This window comes from Ursus maritimus, unplaced genomic scaffold, assembly GCF_017311325.1.
Source record: "Ursus maritimus isolate PB19 unplaced genomic scaffold, ASM1731132v1 scaffold_7, whole genome shotgun sequence".
Lineage (NCBI taxonomy): Eukaryota > Metazoa > Chordata > Mammalia > Carnivora > Ursidae > Ursus > Ursus maritimus.
The window spans coordinates 5118014-5125307 of NW_024426885.1; positions in this window are offsets into that span (position 1 = coordinate 5118014).

Sequence of the window (7294 nt, forward strand, 5' to 3'; positions counted from 1 at the left end):
TTAGCCTGTGGAAAGGGCACAGCATGGGGTGGACGCTGCTTGGGACTAACTGTTTGCTTGTCATCTCTCTGGAGGCTCCTTCTCTGCGTCTGGGAAGTGGATGGAATTTCCCCAGCATGTGCAAATTCCGTAGACTGCAGTCCTGCATTTGGGCAAGATGTCCCTTTTCTCCCTACCTGTTCTGTCCGTCCTCTCCTCCCCCATCCCCTTCTCCCTTCTCAGATTTCCGCCAATGTTCCTCTGAGAACAGCTTTGTGGGGATGGGACTTTTTAAAGGAATGTGCCCGCCCTGGGGCCCTTGGCTTTTAGGCCTCAGGGGCATCTCCGAAGCTGCTCAGCCTTTCCCCAAGCTTGGAGGTTGAGGCAGCAGTAAAAACCAATGGGAACTGGATGCTAAATGCCCCCCAGACTCTCGGTTCGGGGTACCTCCAACTGGGGAAATGAGAATAAGGCAAATCGCTGGCCTCCAAAGGGGCAAGATGGCTGGTACCTGCTGGCCTTACTGCGGTCAGGAGGGTTCGCCGATTTGGTGACTGGCTGCAGGTGACCCAAGCCCGGGCACATGGATGGACTCTCCCTGCATCCAATGTGCTCCTACCCCTGGAGAAGGAGCAGGTGATTTTTGCGATGAGGGGAGGAGAGGCAAAGGCACACGATGGAGAGGTGGCCGCTTGGCATCCCTAGCAGGAGCTTGAGGATTTGCAGGAGGTCCCTGCCCCGAGGGGAGGGGAGGGATGCCCAGGGGGAGAAGGGCCATGTCTGGCAGGAAGGGGCCGGTGGTCCTTGAAGCAGGTGGGGAAAGCGGGATGCCTAGCTCCTTCCCCGGAGGCATCATCCCATCTTCTCTAGGGTTAGGGTTAGGGCACATATGTGCCATAATCACGTAGCAGGAATCGCATTGAGGAATGTACGGCTCTTCCACGCTTCCCCCATCCCCAACTGGGAAGGCTCTCTGGTCGTGAGACAGCCTCTGTGGGCTTCAGGAAGGCTGACAGGAGCCTGTGCACACATTGCTGAGACTTGGAAGAAGGAGACCCTTCCCGAAGCAAGCAGAGTGACAAGCTGAAATGCATGGACAAGCGAATGGAACGGCAAGGCGTGGGCTTTCCCAGGGGGTTGTGGAGGGAACTGGGAAAGGGGAGAGTGTTGGGGGCACAGCTGCTATTGGGTTGAGGATAAAGAGTGACAGGGTTGGGGACAGGGTATTTTCAAACTGTGTTGTGGGGGCTTCAAAATACATACCTGTTGCTCTCCCTCTTCCCTTAAATTCAGTGGATTTCTGCAAGACTGTTGGTTTCAATTATTTTTCTATCCAAATCTTGTGTCTTTGAATCCACTTTTCCCAAAGACTGGCTCACCTAGGGCCTTAGCCACAGCATGAAACCAGTGCAGGATGTGCCCCCTTCCGCCAGCAAAGGGAAGCCACGCCGAGCGCGGGGAAGACCCACACTCATGCGTAAGTCTTCTCGGTGTCACGTGGTTATCCACGAGAGGTGATGTGAAATGACTGCTATCCAAACTACTAGCGGGATAATAACTTTGAGTAATTAATATGTACCCAATTTGGTAACTGTAGCATAAACAATCATCTCTGGGAGCCACAACTCTGGCTCCTAATAGCACCGTTGTTAGAAAAGCAACCCCAGCCCCGTGGGCCGTTTTGTCCTACTGCACAGAGAAAAACGCAGTGGCCCCAGAAAGCAGCACGATCGGCTGCCGAGTTTTGGTACTGAGTTGTGCTCAACATGCGTCTGCGAAGGCTTGGAGCCTTAAGAAAGACATAAGAGATGCCTCCTAAATTGTCCATTTCTTTTTTTTTTATAATAATTTTTTATTATATTATATTAGTCACCATACAGTACATCCCTAGTTTTTGATGTAAAGTTCCATGATTCATTAGTTGCATATAACACCCAGTGCACCATGCAATACGTGCCCTCCTCACTACCCATCGCCGGCCTATCCCAGTCCCCCACCCCCTCCCCTCTGAAGCCCTCAGTTTGTTTCTCAGAGTCCATAGTCTCTCATGCTTCATTCCCCCTTCTGATTACCCCCCCTTTCTTCTTCCCTTTCTTCTACCGATCTTCCTACTTCTTATGTTCCATAAATGAGTGAAACCATATGATAATTTTCTTTCTCTGCTTGACTTATTTCGCTTAGCATTATCTCCTCTACTCCCGTCCATGTTGCAGCAAATGTTGAGAAATCATTCTTTTTGATGGCTGAGTAATATTCCATTATATATATGGACCACATCTTCCTAATCCAGTCATCTGTTGAAGGGCATCTTGGCTCCTTCTACAATTTAGCTATTGTGGACAATGCTGCTATGAACATTGGGGTGCATATGGCCCTTCTCTTCACTACATCCGTGTCTTTGGGGTAAATACCCAGTAATGCAATTGCTGGATCATAGGGTAGCTCAATTTTTAACTTTTTAAGGGAACTCCACACTGTTTTCCAAAGTGGCTGTACCAACTTGCATTCCCACCAACAATGTAGGAGGGATCCCCTTTCTCCACATAAACTGTCCATTTCTAATCCAAAGCGAGTCCCAGACAGCAAGCCTGCTGTGTGATGTTGGTCAATCTCATGACCATTCTGTGCTCCAGCCCCATGCTCTGCACCTGCCAGGCTTACAGAAAGCATTCCAACAAGTGAAGAATCTCAAAGCTGAGATTGAGTCATAGGAGCTCTAAGGGTCTTTACTGAGACCAAATTCTAGAATTTCTTTTCTACTTTTGCAAAACACGAGCCTGTGCCAGTTGTGGGGGCCCCCAGTTCCATTTCTCCTGATGGCAGTGCTCCCCGGGAGCAGGAGCGGACCAGGAGCAAGGCATCTTAGAGAGGGTCCTCAAGGTTCGAAGATTCCAGGGCTCCGGATGTCCCGTTCCAGCTCTGCCGACACATGCCTAACCCCGAGCTGCTGGGCGCCGGCCTGGGATGGTTCCCAGACCACCCAACGTCCTCCATCATTCCAGGCAAGCCGTCTCTCGTCCCAGCAAGGAGGCCCAAACAGTCCTTGCCTCCAGTCGCCGCAGTTTCTCCTGGGACTTCCTCCCCCGAGGTGGCCTTATCCAAGAGGTGGTCAAAGGAGGAAAAGCTGCAGCCACCAGTCTCTTCTACCCACTCGGCCTCCAGGCTGGCAACCAGAGGCAGCAGCCTCTTCCCTCCCAGGCTGAAAACTACGGCCTTCCTTTGTAGAGAAGAACATTCATTTCCCCAACATTTCTGAAAAACTGAGGGATGATTCCGATGTTGCTTTTCCATTATAATTGCTTCCCTTTCCAAAATTTGCTTTTCATGTGAAAGAGCTTTCGCGAGGCAGTGAACGCCCATGGAGGTCGTCTGCTCCCCGCGGAGAAAGCCCAAATATGCAGGGGCTTAAAAATAACCCTGCCTTTCGCAGGTAGCTCCTTATTCGATATGAAGTGCCCTCCTCTCCAGCGCAAGTGTTGATAATGCTAAATTAACTGTTAACAAGTATTTTTAAATAGTATAATTTATGCTAATTCGCAACTATTCCTTTTCCAAAACTGATTATTTTTACCTCCCCAGTCTCTGCACTTGTGCATAGCGGCTGAGGACTCAAGGCGCCGCAACGCAGAATCTTCCAGAGCGGCTTCTAGACTCCTGGCCATTTCCACGGGTGGTTTCCATGCCGCCCTGGCACAGCTGGGTACCGTATGCGACGGCTATGACCCGTCATGATCTGGGTGGGATGAAGGACGCCACCAGCCCTGGCTGACGTAAGCGTCATCTCTCAAGGTCAGGGCAGCACGGGAGAAAGCCGGCTGCTGGCTGCTCCTGCCTGATCTGGCTTCATGCTTGCTGACCCCTCCCGGGGGTGTCTCTCTCTCTCTCTCCCTGTTCCCCCCAGTGAGAACATCACGGACTCTCCTGGCGACACAGACCCAAACCCCCTGCTACGGTGAAGCGTGGCCATCCGCTTCATCTAATGGGGTGCATTTCGGGAGCCCCCGCAGCCACACCTGCCAGCTCGCTTCCGTCCTTCACAAGGACAGCGCTCCCCCTTGCCCCTCACCCAGGGGAAAGCGGGTCGTGTCTCCCTCCTGCTGCATTTGGCTCCGTGACTCCCCAGCCCCTTCTCCAGCATGGAGGCTTGCCTTAGGGCTCAACTGTTCAGGAAGGAAGGCAAGGGGAAAGAAGAGAAAGAGGAGCTGAGCTTTACTTTCTGAGCTGTGAAATTAGTGGAAGATCCGAAGAAGGCGTCTGTGCCCCCAAACAGTCCGTGATGAGGAGCGAGTCCGCTTGGTGATGGGGGAGCGGTGCCAGGAAGCAAGATGGTCCTGCTGCTTCGAGGCTGTGGCTCCGCCTGAAGGCTAATCAAAGCCCACAGAGCGAGTGGGGCCACGGCCCAGAGACCCTTTCCTGGAAGTGCAGCTGAGGGTTGTTCGGACACTGCTGACGAGCAGAAGTCTGGCCAGGGGCCCCTTCACCGCAGGTCCTCCAGGGATATGGGATCCATGTGCGCTGGAACACTCACTGTCCCTGACATGCCCAGGCCACCATGGTCCCGCATGTGCTCTGGAGTGGCTGGCAAGTCCGCTCAACACACCGCAGCCCTGGCTCACACCACCCACATCGGCTTCCATCAGCCATGCTCCGTCATGCGCCATCATGCTCCACCATGCTCCGTCATGCTCCACCATGCTCCACCAAGCTCTACCATGCTCCACCATGCTCTTCATGCTCCACCATGCTCTTCATGCTCCACCAAGCTCCACCATGCTCCACCAAGCTCCATCATGCTCTTCATGCTCCACCAAGCTCCACCATGCTCCACCAAGCTCCACCATGCTCCACCATGCTCCACCATGGTCCATCATGCTCCACCAAGCTCCACCATGCTCCACCAAGCTCCACCATGGTCCATCATGCTCCACCATGGTCCATCAAGCTCCATCATGCTCCATCATGCTCTACCACACTCCGTCATGCTCCACCATGCTCTTCATGCTCCACCATGCTCTCCTTATATTCTTCACGCTCCATCATGCTCCCTATGCTCCAACATGCTCTTCCTGCTCCACCATGCTCCTTATGCTCCAACGTGCTCCCGTGTTCCTCATGCTCCATCACTATCCACCACTGTGCCTGACAAAGTACGTGGCATATCGCTAGAGACACCATCCAAATGAATATAAAATGGCACACCCAGTTAAGAGAAGAGAAGGGACAAACAGCAGATGAAATCCAGCACTTCCCGATACTGAAAATAAACATTAGTAGCAACAGCTAGATGGGCGGCCATAAGTGAACTAAACTAACAGGAAACCAGGGAGATGTGGAAACGCTGCCGAGGCTGGAAAGAGGGATGGGATTCGTTCCTGGGGTCAGAAAGGGCAGCAAGATGGCTGGATTACAGGACACATCGTGGAGACTTCAGACATTGCAAAGGTAGTGAAGAGAAGACCATGCAACGGAAGCAGGGCTGCTGTGGGAGGCCATTTCTAGCACCGCCCAGCTCCACAGCTGACCTGCAGAGGGTCAGGCAGAACTGGCCTCCGGGAGCCCAGGAGAGGCTGGGATTCAAAGGAAGAGGCTGGGACTCAGAGGGAAAGTGCAGAACCCGAATGGGTGGGCTTAGAGGACGGGCACCCAGCACTGCTGCCGGGCCACAGGGAAGGTCACATGACAACCTCACAATGGCTTCACGAAGGTACATTCTGTGCAGAGTTTAAACAGGGAGAAACTTGGCCATGCAGTCTCCTCCTACAGATAAAATGGCCCTAGAGGACAAAAGACAGTGCAGTGGGGTTGGGACAAACAGACGGACACAGAGAAAGAGAGTTAGAAAGAGAGAGGCAGCCCCAGTGCCAGACCCGTGGAGGAAGCCACTGGGAACTCCAGCCTCAGGACACAAAGGACAATGTGGGCAACTGGTATTACTATCATTGGACTGATGAACTGGAGAAGCTAAAGGGACCGTCAGGGGTCTCTAGACTCTGGGCGTCTATCCAGGAATTTCTACTCTAAAGCCACCTCTGTCGGTCAGAATACCACTTTCCTAGAGGAAATTTGCTGTGCTCCCCCTCTTGTCTTTTGTGCGAACATTTTTGCTTTGAATATGTCCTAAAACTCTTGTATCACAGTTCTTCATAGAAACTGAACCAAGAGGAGATATGTGTACACAGAGATTGAGAGATTTAAAGGAATTGGCACATGTGATTCTAGACTGGCAAATCCCACTGTCACAGCACAGGCTGGAAGCTCAGGCAGGGTTTTCACACCGTAGCCTTAAGGCAGAATTTCTTCTCCAGGAAACCTCAAGTCTTGCTCTTAAAGACTTCAACTGATTGGATGAGGCCCACCCACATCATTGAGGGTGATTTCCTTTACTTCAAGTCAACCGACTGTAGATGTGAACCGCATCTTCCAAATGCCTTCACCCCAATAGCTAGATGAGTGTTTGACTCACTGGACGCTATAGCTTGGCCAAGCTGACACGTAAGATTAATGATCCCAAGTCTTTTGCTCTGGGCTGAACTGGACCCACCAGTATCGGCAAAAAGAGCTTTGATGTGCATCACGCCCCACACAGTCCCTGCTCCCCTCTCACGCCCGGCTGCTGCGTTCAGGCCGTCACCGGACGCGGAGGGAGCACAGGCTTCTCTGTGCTCGTGGGAGACAAACGAGGAGCCCCAGTTTGGCTTATTCGGGTGCAAAGGGTTATTGCCTCATCAGGTTCCCTGTTAGGCTTTTCGGAGGCATCACCACCTAAACAGTAGACGTTCAATTCAGAGGGCAGATTGGAAAAAAAAAAAAAAAAAGTCCTGAGAAAACCCTTAAAAAGTAAGCAAAATGCTAAAAAGTAATCAGAGAACAAAAACACGAGAGCCAAAATTCATGATGCCAGCCAAGACTCCGGGGGACGTGGACTGTAATGCCCGACACCATAAAAGAATCAGAGCCGCAGAAATCAGTAAGGACGTGAAATGATCAAATCCCCACAAGAAAGAGTAATCTAACATTGATTAAAAATGAATTTCTTAAAATACTAGCCAGCACTCTTCAAGCACCAAGGGTGGTTTTTAAAAAAGAAAAAGACTTCTACACTTGTAAAATACAGCTCATGAGCTATCTTCTTTTAACAAAGATTTGAGGAAAATATATATTAAACTGGGTAGTTAAAAATAAAATAAAGTTAAATAGGGTTAAATAAAGATGGATTTGTAATAGACTGGAGAGCATTTTGGAAGGCAGGAGGATAAAACCAAAATGTAGCTGAATGTGTGAGAGCTAAGTTTGGCTTTGAGCTTCCTGGCACCCA